Below are 14,767 nucleotides of genomic sequence, written 5' to 3'. Positions count from 1 at the left end.
TGCCGTTTAATAGGGAGTAAGATTGTTCAATTTTTCTATAGTTCTTTTCAATAAGTAGTTAGCATGGGAAAATAAATCAATTATCATACTTTTATTGTATCCTAAATTGGTAATATTCAAAAGTTTATCAATTTTAGCGTAAAAGTACTCTATATTTTGTAGTTGGTTAGTTAGTTGATTTGTTTGAATATAGTGTAAGAATGTATGTTTCGTTTCAATCACTTTAGTTGGTCCTAAGTCAAGTGGCATAATTGGAGTGTCCAATTCATGAATTTCTATGTCGAAAGTTATTGAGATGGGGGAGAATTACTAGGTTTCTTAACAATAGATTTATGAATCTTTTTATTTTTTTCTAAAAGTATTTTTGTGCCTAAGTCACGTTTCACTTTACATTTCACATGTCGAGGTTTTATTTTATTTCGTTTTGCTTCACGGTTTTTAATGAATATTGTCTGATTGTCGTCGAAATTTATAGGGTCTTCGCGATTCTCGTTCCGTTTTGAAATTACTTTTTCCTTTTCGTTTAATGACCGTTCTGTTATTGATTGATAAAGATTACTAAGTCGTTTACGTCTATTCTCTAAAAAGTCATTTATAATAGTTTCTTCGGTGAGGTCGAAAGGGTCGAGTGCCTTAGTGTCACCTAGGATTATATCAAAAGGTTTCATTTAGTTACTGAATCTACAGAAGAATTGTATCCTAATAAAACATTTTGAATAATCTGTTTGGGGGACATGTTTGAATTTTGCAAGTGAATAACGCGAGCATTTTCTAATAATGATAAATGAAACCTTTCAACGAGACTGTTGCTGTTAGAATTGTTGATTGAGGTGGACAAGGTATTCATGTATACAATAGCAGTAATATTTATACTTAGTATTTATTTCCGGTACATAACATAAAATCAAAATTCTAAAAAAACATCAAATCAATTAACAACTCGGCCACGTTCTTCTCTCACTCTGTCTGTGACAAGTCACGTCATCCGTCATGTATTGAGTCAGTTTTTAGCGTAACTCAACAAGAATTTCTGGGTGTAGTAAAATGTAGTTTGATTTTGTGTAGCTTACAAAACTCTTGAAATAGCTGACAGTGGAATTCAGTTCCACTATCACAAGTTATCGCTGATGGTACGCCAAAGTGAGATATAATAAAAAGAGATACTTTTCATTTTCATCATCTGAAATACATCAATGTCCCTGCGGTTTACCAGGGAGTCCCGCTAAAACCAAAAGATCTCTAGTTTTGATGTCAAGACGACCCCAGGTGCCAGGGTCTTTATTCACGTTGATTTGCTCTGATTTATCGATAGTTTTCTCTGAATCCAGGTTGGTTGTCGTTAAAACATCGAAACTCTTCATCAGTTTTGTTATTGTCTTCCACAGATGAAAGTTCTTGTTGTTTAGGTACTAGAATCGTCTCAGCTTCTCCACGATTATACAGATCCGGCACTAAACATTGAGAAGTGGATGGAGATGGATCCCCTAGTCGGTCAGTCACCAGATTTGCATTCGGTAGTAAAAAACAGTCAAGCGTTCTTTTCCCTCGTTCTTCTGCAGCTTTCTTCGCAATAATTTTTTTCCCCTTTTCGGCACCAGAAGGGTAATTTCGCTTCATTTTAAAGATTAGCACCTAAAAATGAATAACACCAGTTTGTGAGCAACTTGTGGCCAAGTAATACGTGAGTGCTGATAATAGGATATAAAAGATATAACTGAAAGCCAGGGAGCCAGGCTCTACTAAATTACCTTTCGAAAGTAGTACCGATTCTAATAAATTTAGTCAAAACCAGAATACAGTAAAACATCGCTTATTCTAAATTATTGAGACGAAAAAGCTAGTGTGACGATGCTCAAAAAGAGGTTTGGTCAAGGTATTTAATAATGAACAATTGGTTTCTTAAAGACATTGAAAAAAATCCAAATAATCTATGATAGTATGAAAAACAAATACGCAAAATCCAGGAATCGATCAATTGGACGGCATTATGCAGAGACCTATTAACCAACAAGGACATCAATTATAAATAAATGGAATTAAACATTTTCATTTGAATTTACATAACATTCAATTAATTTAGATTAAAATTTGTTTTCCTTGAAAAATTTGACTTTAGGAAAAACAAGTTGAGAAGATGGTTTAAAGACGCAATATTCACTTTTCTTTGTAGGGCGAACATTTAGAAACTAAGCTGTACCTTTTGTAGGCTTAAAAAAACAAAAAACTAAACGGTTGAAAGAAAAAAAAACATTTCGCAAAATGAATAAACTGTGACAGTTTGACTGGATCCAAGTAAAATATGATTAATTATAATTTATAATATTAGTCTCAAACCATCTTTTCGCAACTAAAATACGTTCCGGTAACTATGCACAAAATATTAAATCTAATTGAAATTGAAAGAGAAATTCACTTACCTGAAATTATAATACGTATAGGTAAGTACTTGCACAATAAATTCCCGTCAGCTGAGGATTAAACACTGCACACTACACAAACTGCCTGGTACTACTGACTAGTATTTGTTTAATGTTTACTGAGTGTTTAAAGTGGGGATGTTATTAACCGGCTATTTTGTATAAAATTCTGAGAGCTCGATACCTGGATGCAGAAAACCGGAAACTAAGTTCCGTGAAAATCCGAAGCCAAAGGCTCTTTATGTTACAGCCGACTCTCAATAACTCGAACTTCGATAATTTGAAATTTTTGATAAATCAATGTCTTCATCTGGTAGCTTTGGTAAATCGAAAAAATGCCGTGTTTGATACTTTCAATAACTTCATATGCTTATCGTAATTAGAGGGGGAGAGAACCTTCAATAAATCGAACTAGGCCGCTTCCCTATAATTCGCATTTTTCCTAGAATGTTTTCATTCATTTTCCGAGTTATGATTACCTCCTAAGCCTTTTTACTTTATCTTCGAAATTTTCTCTAGTTTGTAACGATGAGTGAAAGCAACAAATACGTTATAACAGAACATAATATAATGTTATTCAACAAAATGTTAGTTTTTTATCACTCCACATATAAAGTATTGTAATATTTTAAATATTAACTTCAAATTTGCATCATCAGCTTTTAAACAATAGAGAATTTAAATTTATATTATAAACATCCAATAAATTGATTAAAAAAAAATAATAATAATTTTTCCTTTGATTCGGGGGCCCCTCAGCATGGGGGGCCCGGGGCAAAGTGCCCCATATGCCCCCCTGTGGGCGGCCCTGGATCTACATAAAAAATGCTTCTACTTTGAAAACGTGGACTAGAAATCAAATTCTTTGCACCATATCTTCCGTCATATTTATTTACGATCGATACGACTCTGTGACGTCTAATGTCTTCAAGAGTTTTGCCATAGATTGAATAGTTGGCAAGTTTCAATTGATTTCGTTTAAAATCGTTGGTAGCTGCTGCTAAACTAGTATTTAAATCAATGTAGGGCTTCAGCCATTTTTATTGTTTAAATTGAAGAATTTTATGAATTTTTGTTAAAATCAATCCATGTTCCAATGCTTGCTTCAAATTTCTATAGTGTAATATATATTCTTTCTTATCAAACAAAGTTGTCATTAATTTCGGTAATTTTGATACGGGTGGTATACGATATTCAGGACAAAATGGAATATCTCTATGCAAATCATGTAATCTTTTGGGATACTCCAAGTCCACTTGCAAAATAAATCCTTCCTCCGTATCGTCTGCTATTTCCATTACATTAAAGTACATCAAAATTTTCAAGCTATTTGAAATGTCCGTACGGTAGGGCTTCAGTCATAGCCCAACCATAAAGGTTATTACAATCTATATACAAGAGACTTTTGAAAGGTTCTGAAGGATTGTAATTAGGTAAATATTCATTATTTGCTTCGGAATAACGATTACAACACATCGAAATTCCTCCTCGTATTGCTTTCTCTATAAAAAGAATCATATCTACATCCTTTAAAATTTGAAGTTTGCATTTTGTATATTTCAGCATACAATCCCAACTATAACTGGGCATAGTGTAGTACCAATGTGGATCTGAGCCGTAAATTTCAAAAGCTGTCTGTCTGAAATTTTCCATCACTGTAGCAAGAAGTACAATGTCAGTTTTCATATACAGATCACTACATTCACCTAATAATTTAATATCGAACATCTTCCAAACATTTTGTGCATATTCATACTTTTCCTTGCTGATTCCTTCATCATTTAATCTATTGTACAAACATTCGATCGAGGGTAAATTTGTTTCATTTAGTTTGTCTACGCTGTCAATATAATCGTATGGAAATACTCCTTTTCTAGTTAGCAATTTAAAGTGTTCTTTATCCAAATAATGAAAATCCTTTTGCAAAATTGAGAAATCATCTTTAAGCAATAAGGAAACTAACTCATCAAGGCTAGCACTCATAAATCTGAAAGAATCTATGAATCTAAATTTAATTTTGGTATCGCTTTCAAACAATGTAAAAGAAATATATTTTTCTTTATTAATTGGAAGTACGCTGACCTTTCCTTTTCGACATATCTCTCTAATCATCAGATGTTTATCGTAATTCGTTAGATTATGAAATAACAGAGGGCATATAAACAGTTTTTTGAAATTTAGATTACAAGCTCTATGACTAAATCCTCTGAATTCTCCGCTGAAATGATCATGATCTGAAACAATGGAATCTGCAGAGGAAAATGGTTTCTCACATATGTGACAATGAGTTGCTTCCTTTTTAACACTGTTCGTTGTAACGGATTTAATATCTTTAATTTTTGATTCGATAAATTTCGCAATTATGGTCAATTCATTTGCAAACCATGTCATACAATCCATTCCACGATAACTTTTATAATAAGAAAGATTATCATCGAAAGTACATTTTACATAGTAACCCACACTGTATGCTATATGTTTTTGATACTTTAAAGTTTTTTTTGTTACATGATTACACTTCTCTAGCATTGATTCGAAATCACCATAAATTACAAATGGACATTTTTGTTTATATACATAATTTTTAAAATGTACAAAATCGTATTCTGGAAATGACATTTTATACTCATTAATTTCAGTACACAAAAGTGAATGTTCTCTCAATTTTTCTTCGTTTCTTCGTAAAATAATTGAGACATCTGTCACAGATGAATTGTTTCCTTTTTGTTTTAGAATTTTGACTGGAAACAAGTCTAGATCAATTTTTTATCCAAACATAGTGATATTTAATTTCGACATCATCATCATCATCACCATCATTATCATCATCATCTTCTTCTTCTACCTCAATATCATGAGTTTTTCGATAATATTTATTTTGTACAATAAGCAAATTAACATGACGTTCTACTTTATTATTAGTTAATCTTACTGGACAAACAATAAAAGATGTGCTACTTTTTCCTTTTAATTCTAAAGCATATAAGTTAATTGAAATATTATTCATTTTCTGAAATTTTCTAATATCATTAATTTTCATAGGAACATCAAAATTTTCTACATTCTAAACAGTGCTGTAGTACGGATATGAATATGTGAATTGTTTATTATTTTTGGTTGGAAATAAAGCACTCACTACACTCCAAAAGAAACATGGTTGATCATTATTTTTAACATTGATACAAGCACGTTTCTTTTCGATTTGTTCAGGTAATTGAATATAAGATGTACCATTACCCATTTCAAATTTATTAATAGCAACTTTTAATAAAATAATTTCAGATAAAGCCCATCCACTATCCTTTTCCTGAAATTCTGACAATTTATTGAAAATATGATCCACTACATGTTCTTTAAACCAATAAAACAAATCTGTGCTCGAATCAATAATAAAGTTTGTAGTATTGAAATATTTTCTATCAACAATTTCTTCATCATTTGTCATTTTTATAAAATCTGCACAAAAAGTAGTATTCACTTTAAGCATCGGCATTGAAAGTAAATATTTTTTTATTTTGTTTTTGAATAAACGAAATGAATCGTTCAAGAAATCTGTAATATTTTGATGTTTAATATTAATAATAACTTCAGTTATTATTCTACTTTTGAAAATTGTACTAATATTCTCCCACTTAACCTTTCTAATTTGTTTAATTCCAAAACCTATATGATATTTTACTTTCAATAAACATCTTAAATGTTTAAGTAGACTAATTTTATTGATAATTTTTCACTTTCCTCCTACTGTAAATTTGAATTTTTTCAATACAAAATGACAAGTTCTGATATGTTTATCAATTAATTTTATATAATATCCTGTATCGGAAATACCTTTTCTTCTCGATTTAATCTCATTATCTACACTGCTCAAAATATCTTTAAGTTTTTTCATCTTACTATATATTTAAAAAAAAGAAACTCACTTAATTTCTAATTATTTCGAATGATGAAAGTTGGTTTGATTTTCCAGTATCGATTTTCCCTCGAATAACTATAGAATATTCCTTGTCTGCTAAATATTGCACTTGTCCAGGTACGTTTTTGTGACTCTATTAGGCAAAAATACTTGCACCTCTTCTAACGTCAATAGTACTGTTTGACCAAAACGAGTGTTTACCACATTGACACTTATAATTGGATAGGGTGTGTCTTGAGTTAATTCATGAAGTTTTTTTGTTTCTTTCTTCTCTATAAGAGATACTCTATTAAGTTCATTTAAATCCATCTAAAAATATGAAAATTAAAAATTCCAAAAAAAAAAAGAAAATATTGATGAAATACTTACTACAATTAAATTTAGCACACAACTCTGATAATACCTCACTACTCACTATATATTATAATAGCCTCCGCCAAATATTTTAATGTATGAAATTTGTTTTTTGGAATAAGTTACAGACTGAGAAATATTTATATAGCTTTTTACTTTGTACAAATAAGAATTAAAGATCAACGACGGTATTACGTAGGTGACTGCGTTTGGGGTGGTACCGGTTTACCTTATAGGTTTTCGGACAATTCAATTAGACAAATCTGAATTTCTGACGGAAGAAGTCGCTTTCCTTGGTCACATTGTGACTCCTGAAGGCATTAAGCCCAATCCTAGTAAAATAGAGGCCATTAAAAACTTCCCTATTCCAAAGACTGTGAAAGAAGTGAGATCATTCAGGACTCATTGGATATTACAGAAGATTCATCCCAAATTTTGCAAGAATAACATCACCCTTTTCTCGATGCACTCGTAAAGGAGCTGTCATGGACCCAACGAATGTCGATTACAAAGAATGTTTTGAGAAGTGCAAACAACTCTTATGCAATACCCCAGTTCTGCAGTACCCAGATTTTTCAAATCCTTTTGTTTTGACAACCGACGCCTCCAATATTGCCATTGGCTCTGTATTATCAAAAAACATCATCCCATTTCGTATTACTCCCGAACTTTGATCTCCGCCGAGCAAAATTATTCAACTATCGAAAGAGAACTTCTGGCAATCTTAGATTCCTGTAAACATTTCCGCCCGTATTTGTATGGTCAAAAATTCACTGTCGAAAGCGACCACAATCCTATAGTATGGATTTGCAAAATTAAAGACCCCACATCTCGGTTAGCCCGATAGAGACTGAAACTGGAAGATTCCAATTTCGATGTAAAGTACCGCAAAGGCAAAGAAAACCAGGTAGCCGACTGTCTTTCCAGAGTACAGGTCAACGCACTTTCAAATTCTTCTATTTGTGCCGAAGCCTCTGATCTCCACGATTTTGATCTAGACGAATTCCTTGAAGAATTCGACAAAAATCAATCTCTCAGCGAGAATACCAAACACACCGCAACCGTAAACCCGATTTCCCGAATTCCTATATCTGAAGATCCAATCAATTCAGCAACAAATCAAATTATTATTGTCCCTAAATCTAGAGAATATGACATTATTTATAAGAAACCTTTCAAAAAACATAGATATACCGTAAACCTCACTGACAATTGGATAACAGAAATACCTGATGCTCTCAAAAAAATACTTAGACCAAATGAAAAATTCGCGATACATATACCCCATGAATTTCGACCCTTTATCTGTGATTACTTTAAGAAAACTTTTGACTCGACCGTTAATGCTATTTTTTGTAATAAGTTACTAGAAGACATAGAAGAAGAAGAAAGACAAATAGACTGTGTAAAACAATATCATACCGAAAATCACAACGGCATACTCGAAACTTACAAACATTTGAAAAATCAATTTTATTGGCCAGCCATGCAAACTACTATTTCTAAGTTAATGAATCAATGCGAGATTTGCTTAAAAACCAAATATGAACGACACCCTTATAAATTACCTCAGTTAGGCCCATTATTAGGACAAAAACCTTTCGACATAATTCACATTGACTTGTTCCATTGTAACAAAAATTATTATCTAACGATTGTAGATTCATTTAGCAAATATGCTCAATGATATAAAATCTCTGATAAAACTTCCGTATCAATCCTTAGCAAGCTAAGACATTATTTTTCTCACCACAATTACCCGAAAAAAATTGTTTGTGATTATGGCCCCTATGCCGAAGAAATACATTTCGATTTTGATCTTCCGCTATACGAAACATACAACCAAAGACATAAAGACGAACTCCAACCATTCATAATAGACTTATATAATAAACAAAAAGAAAAACGACAGAAAATTCTAGACAAACAAAATGAAAATACTGAACCAATTCCTGTAATCGATCCAACTAGTTCTGTCTACGTAACTAAGAAAAAACATCGACCCAAACTAAGCTCTCCATATTCTAAATCAGGGCTTCTTAAACTTTTTTATATAGCGACCCCCTTCAAGCTTAGGAAATTTTAAACGTCCCCCTCCTCCATATAATGAAATATATATTAACCGTAGATGTAGATGTAATATCGCACTATTTTACAATGTAAATAAAATAAGGATTAAAGAATAAGTACCCATTCATTTCATAAATTTTATTTATAATGATTGAAAAGTATCAGATCTTTGCGACCCTTTTTCAGTTGTCTCGCGACCCCCCTGGGGGTCGCGACCCACATTTTAAGAAGCCCTGTTCTAAATTACATACAAAAAAACAACTCAAAACTAAAATTGTTGGTAAGACCGACAAACAAAACACCACAGTACTCACTTAACGACTTCGTAACGTAAAGAAAAAGAATATCTCAGATAGACCTTCTTTACAGGACGACCCTATTCCTGGGACATACACTCAAGATACAAGAAATCCCCAATAACGGCTATTATGCAGAAGACATAGGCAAATCAAACGAGATAAATCATTATCATAGACATATTTTACAAATTAATTTAGAAAAATTAACTGATACTTTAGAAACGAACCCTAATGACCTTTTCGATTCACCTTTAGAAAATTGACCTTTAGCCCCTTTGAAATTTCAATATAATCACCTTTTAAACGAAGCAAAAGATAATCTTCATAAAATTATCCGTAAACATAAAAGAGGTTTGTTCAACTTTTTCGGAACAACTATTAAATATATATCTGGAAACCCTGATGATTATGACTTGGAATTATTGAAATCACGAATTACTGCTGTAGAGGTTAAAGAAAATGAAATCATTAACAATCTTAATAAAGAGATATCTTTTGGACATTCTATTGATACGAGATTTAATAATCTTCTAAATTTGATAAATAATAATAGTAAAATAATTGTGGCTGCAGTAAACAAGTTATCATCCTATTTCAATGGATACGTTGCACTTCATAATGAAATTCTAAACCTTCAAACTATAAACGAATTCCTTTTGAAACTGATTCGAATTATAACTTTATCCCAACAAGACCTTTCGAATATTGAGCTCTTTACTTTAGATGAACTGGAAACTTTAAAACAAGAATTATTAGAAACATATTCTCGGAATGCCCTTTTAATCAGTGACGAACATCCCTATCAACTAATTGAAGCTTCTAAATCATTAGTTTGCGTTACCCCCAAGACCATGCTCATAATACTGAAAATACCCATCCTTTATCCTCATTCTTACCCTACATCTAGAATCTACCCAATTCCCAATAATGATCACATTATGATCCTGCCACCCGCGCATTACTACGCAAATAATAAATGGTACGAAATCTGCACCAGCTTAGCTGAACACATTATCTGTACGAAACCTATAAGATCGCAATGCAAAATCCCGAATATAGAGAATTGCACCAAGTCAATCACAACAGAGAACTTTTCACAAGAAACCAGCAAAGTAATTCTATTAGGAATAGTTCATCCAACCATAATTCAAAACCAAGAAATTAGGAGAAGTAGCATCTTAATGACAAACGAGCCAATTACTATAGAAGGAATACGATACAATAAGAAAATTGTGCAAGAAATTACAGTGCCGCAAGTAGTCCCAATCAAGCTGCATCCGAAGCACGAAATTATGCTAGAAAAACTAAAAACTCCAAATTCAACCCATTGAACCAATCCCACTCCTGCCGCAATTTTCCGCAGGACTCAGTATTGTTTCTTTAATTACAATTTTGATTAGTTTAGCCATTTTAATAACAGTCTCTGTAAAGAAACGAAAAAGAATTTCCAGATTCTTATATGGTCCCAAACTACAACCTACTCAAATCCAGATTCTCCAAGATTTGTTCTCAGAGACTTCGACGACGAAGTCAACACCAAAGGAGGGAGGAGAAATGTGAAAGGTCCCCGACACTGCCACACGACCAGCGGATTCCAAAGTGCAATAAACAATATTCACATAGTCAGCGGATTCCAAAATACGTATCAAATAAGTACAAGTTCATTTCATTAAATTCGGGTTCATTCATTGTTTTGTTACTGTTCATTGTTAAAATATTGATTTGTCTGTAAAGTTATTTTCTGTAGAAATTATAAGTCGTTTATTGTAAATAAAAGTACTTTTTAAAAAAGTTAAAAGTGTCCCAAAGAACATTTCTATATACAACAATTTTGACATACATATAAAAATGTGAAAAGAATACGTCGAAATATATATTTAAGGTTTTTCACACATCGAAATAGAATGTAAATAGAAAATATTCTTCAACTTCAACTGTTAAAGCATCTTGTCTTTCTGTGATTACCGAAAAAACTGCAAATTGTCCGATTTTGCAATTGATTATTCCAAGGTGTAAGCTGTATGTGATTTTTCCTTGTTTACTATATTAATTTTCTGTGCAATCCCGGTAGTTGAGACAAGAAGTAGTGGACAAGTTTTGTAATACAGATTGTAAAGTGATATTCAATGTGCAGAAAAAAAAATAAATGAAAAATGAATGAATGAACTGCTATTTTCCGACTTTGCGCCCGACCCCGATGTGCTTCAGATGAATGGACGATGATGTCTTGAACGGCAAATTAAGGGGCAATTATTGATGTGTTCAAATATAATTGCCGTACGTAGGGAAGCGGTTTTCCAGAGGGTGGCTCGCTAACTTATGTGTTAAGATAGCGGACCATAGATTCAAGAGAAAACTAGTTTCACGACAAAAAAGTGGCAAAAAACGGCAATTAAGCTAATCAAAAGTCATTTTTAAAAAAATTGGTCCGCTACGTTAACGTACGTGTTTTCTCCGGAATCGCTGCTGCATCTGAGATTTCTATTTCTTTTAAGAAATATTCATATATGTTGTTGAAAGTTTCTGGAATTTCAGTATATATCAAAGATATATTTTATTATTATTATTATATTTATATATATTTCAGAGTCATATATATATATATATATATATATATATATATATATATATATATATATATAATTGAATTTTTAATGTGAATGAATTTTGCCGTTCTCTGAGTTTTAAGATTATATATTTGACTGTATTAATATAACTGTAAGTTACAAGTAAAAAAAATGTTCGAAGTAATGTACGCAATGAAGACAAAATGAAGAATGATTTGAAAGAAGCGACGTCAATGGTATAGGCAAAATAAGAGGGCTCCGACTGGTAAGGTAAACCATAGAAACACAATAAAAAATGTCAAACTTTAAATTGGCAATGTCAGATTTGACATATTCTCATCACTTATGTAGCAACCCTCGTACATATCTGTAGTTTCTACAATAGTAGCTGTTCAGTGAGTTCAGAGTATTTGTTGTAAGCATAAGATGAGTACTATATTTATTAATCAAAGTTGTCATTGATAAATGGTTTTTTGATAAAATTTGTTGGCAGAATCGTCATATAAAACACGTAATGCATTGAAATATACCAAAACTAGAAATAATTTATTCAAGAAAAGAGAAAAATATTGATTGTATTCCCAATTATTTTTTCTTTTATCAGTATTTTTAAAATTAAAAAGATACGAAATTATTGAACACATCGAATCCAAAAGTTTCCTTCCAATTGATCGCAGAATCTTTTATGTCAACAGCTACATATCGCATGTAGGACTGCTCAGGAAATTCTAAAATCAGTGAACTCCGCAAGTTTAACGGTAACGGCATATCGGTTCTGTAATATTTTGCGATAATTTCCTCGTCCGAATTGAGTTGTGTATACCTGAGTCTTAAACTTTCTCTGAAAACAGAAATCCACAGCGTGGTGCTAAATCCTACGAATTATAAAAATAGATAAGGTGAGAAATTTGAGTCGTTTTATAATAGTATTAGACCATCGAACAGTACATAGCAGCAAATAGAAGTATTATTTCAATACGTACAGTAATTTATCGTACTGCTCTAAGAATAATAAAAGTTTGATTACCTTACAGCGAAATTTTTTGATAAATTATGTAACGTTTGAAAATAGCTTCCAAGTTGATAGACTTTTTTGGTGTGTTAATGTGGCACACAGAATTAGTTGTTCTATTTGTAACAGATATTTTCAATACATATCTAATCAACTACCAAATTGACAATTAATATGAATTATATAAGTAAAACAAATTCGTAAATGAAAAATGACGTCTTTTATGGATTAGAGAATTTAATACACAATATGCAAAACCAAGACAAAAAACGAATCGTAAGTAAGAGATCACCTAAAAAAGGAAAAGGTTCAGAAAAAAATATCAAGAAGGTAACCAGAACAAACGAAAAAAACTAATTAAAAGTAATTGAATGCAGAAATACATTAGACATGACGACCACGCAATGAATACGGAAACGGTAAAAATAAGAAAAATAAATAAGAAAAGAAGTAAAAATAGAAACATCATTAGAATAGGTACATGAAATATAAAAAAAATGCTAAGGCCAGAAAAATGGAGGAAACAGCAAGAGAAATGATTAATCTGATGGAAGGATGTATGAAGAATTGATAAAAAAGAATTCACTTTATTATATGAAGGAGGAAATAAATGAGGAAGAAACGGAACAGGATTCGTGATAAGCAAAAAGTTAAGAGATAATATATTGAAGGTAAAGAGTAAATGGCAGAATTTCGTATATAACACTGAAATCCAAAGTAGCTAATATTACAATTATAAATGTATACGAGCTCACAGAAGATGCTGAAACAGGAGACAAAAATATCTCATAAAAAATGGCAAAAGTATCGTAAAACATAACACTCTTTAATGATGGGCGACTTTAAAGCTAAAATTAGTGAAGAACAACATATTGTGGATGCAGCAGGTGAAGAATCGCTACATAAAATAACAAACGACAATGGACATAGAATTTGTGATATGGCCACAGAATTGAATAGGTAGTTAGCAGTTAGCACCAAGTTTCAATACAAAGCGGATCATAAGGCAACATGGATGATCCCAGGACAAACGAGAGGAAATCAAATAGACCTTGTTTTGATAACAGAAAAAGAGAGAAACTAATACATGATGTACGATCATTTCGAGTAGGAAATGTCGATTCAGAAACTTCAAAAACATGAATCTCAAAATGTGCGCTAATTACAGACCTGTCACCCTACTGAATACGGTCTACAAGATTTTTACTTCCATTGTTACGAGATTTAAAAAGTGTACTCTCATTTTGGAGAATATCAATATGGATTTAGGTCCAGGAGATTAATAATAGATGCTATTCATATTTTAAATAAAATTTTAGAAAAATGTCACGATCAAGATATGAATATCCACATTCCATTTATAAACTTCAAACAAGCTTTCGACAGCCTGAAAAGAGACATATTACTAAAAGACATATCAAAACTACCAAGTCCCAAAAATATTAATAGAGCTCATAAGAATGATGATGACTGAGTGTAAATCACATGTAATTACGAGAGATGGAAAAACTCAAGAATTCGATAGAAATCAAGGAATCAGAGAGAGTGACGGACTATCAACAATACTATATAATATTTCTTCTAGAGGGAGTAATAACAGAGAAGTACAATTGTTACTAAAGACGTTCAAATATTGGCATATGCAGATGATCTGGCGAAAATAACGAGATGTGTAAAGATCGAATAGGAAGCTAGTAAAAGAAAGCTAGAGGTAAGTGAAGGGAAAACTAAGTAAATGTAGTAAAAAAGAAAAAAAATCCAATCTTAAGAATATAGAGATAGGGAAATATATATTCGAGGGGTTAACAATTTTAAATACTTGGGAGTAACAGTTAACCCAATGATGGATGAGGAGCGGAAATTATTTAAAGGATCCAAGCAGACTATTGAGCTTATCATAAATTCCGGCTCCTAATGCTTTGCAAAAAAAAATCAGCAGACGTACTAAAATGAAAATCTACAGCAGTACGGCAAACAGTAATCTATGAAGGAGAAACAATGAATCTAACAAAAGCTGATGAGGAAAAACTCAACAACTTCAAAAGAAAAATGATAAGAAGAATATATGGACCAAAAAAGTTGAGTGGCGGACAATATAGAATCCTTATGAATGCTGAAAGTAGAGAAATATT

The sequence above is a fragment of the Diorhabda sublineata genome, chromosome 8 (assembly GCF_026230105.1).
Source record: "Diorhabda sublineata isolate icDioSubl1.1 chromosome 8, icDioSubl1.1, whole genome shotgun sequence".
Lineage (NCBI taxonomy): Eukaryota > Metazoa > Arthropoda > Insecta > Coleoptera > Chrysomelidae > Diorhabda > Diorhabda sublineata.
Note: the sequence above shows the minus strand (reverse complement) of the source record.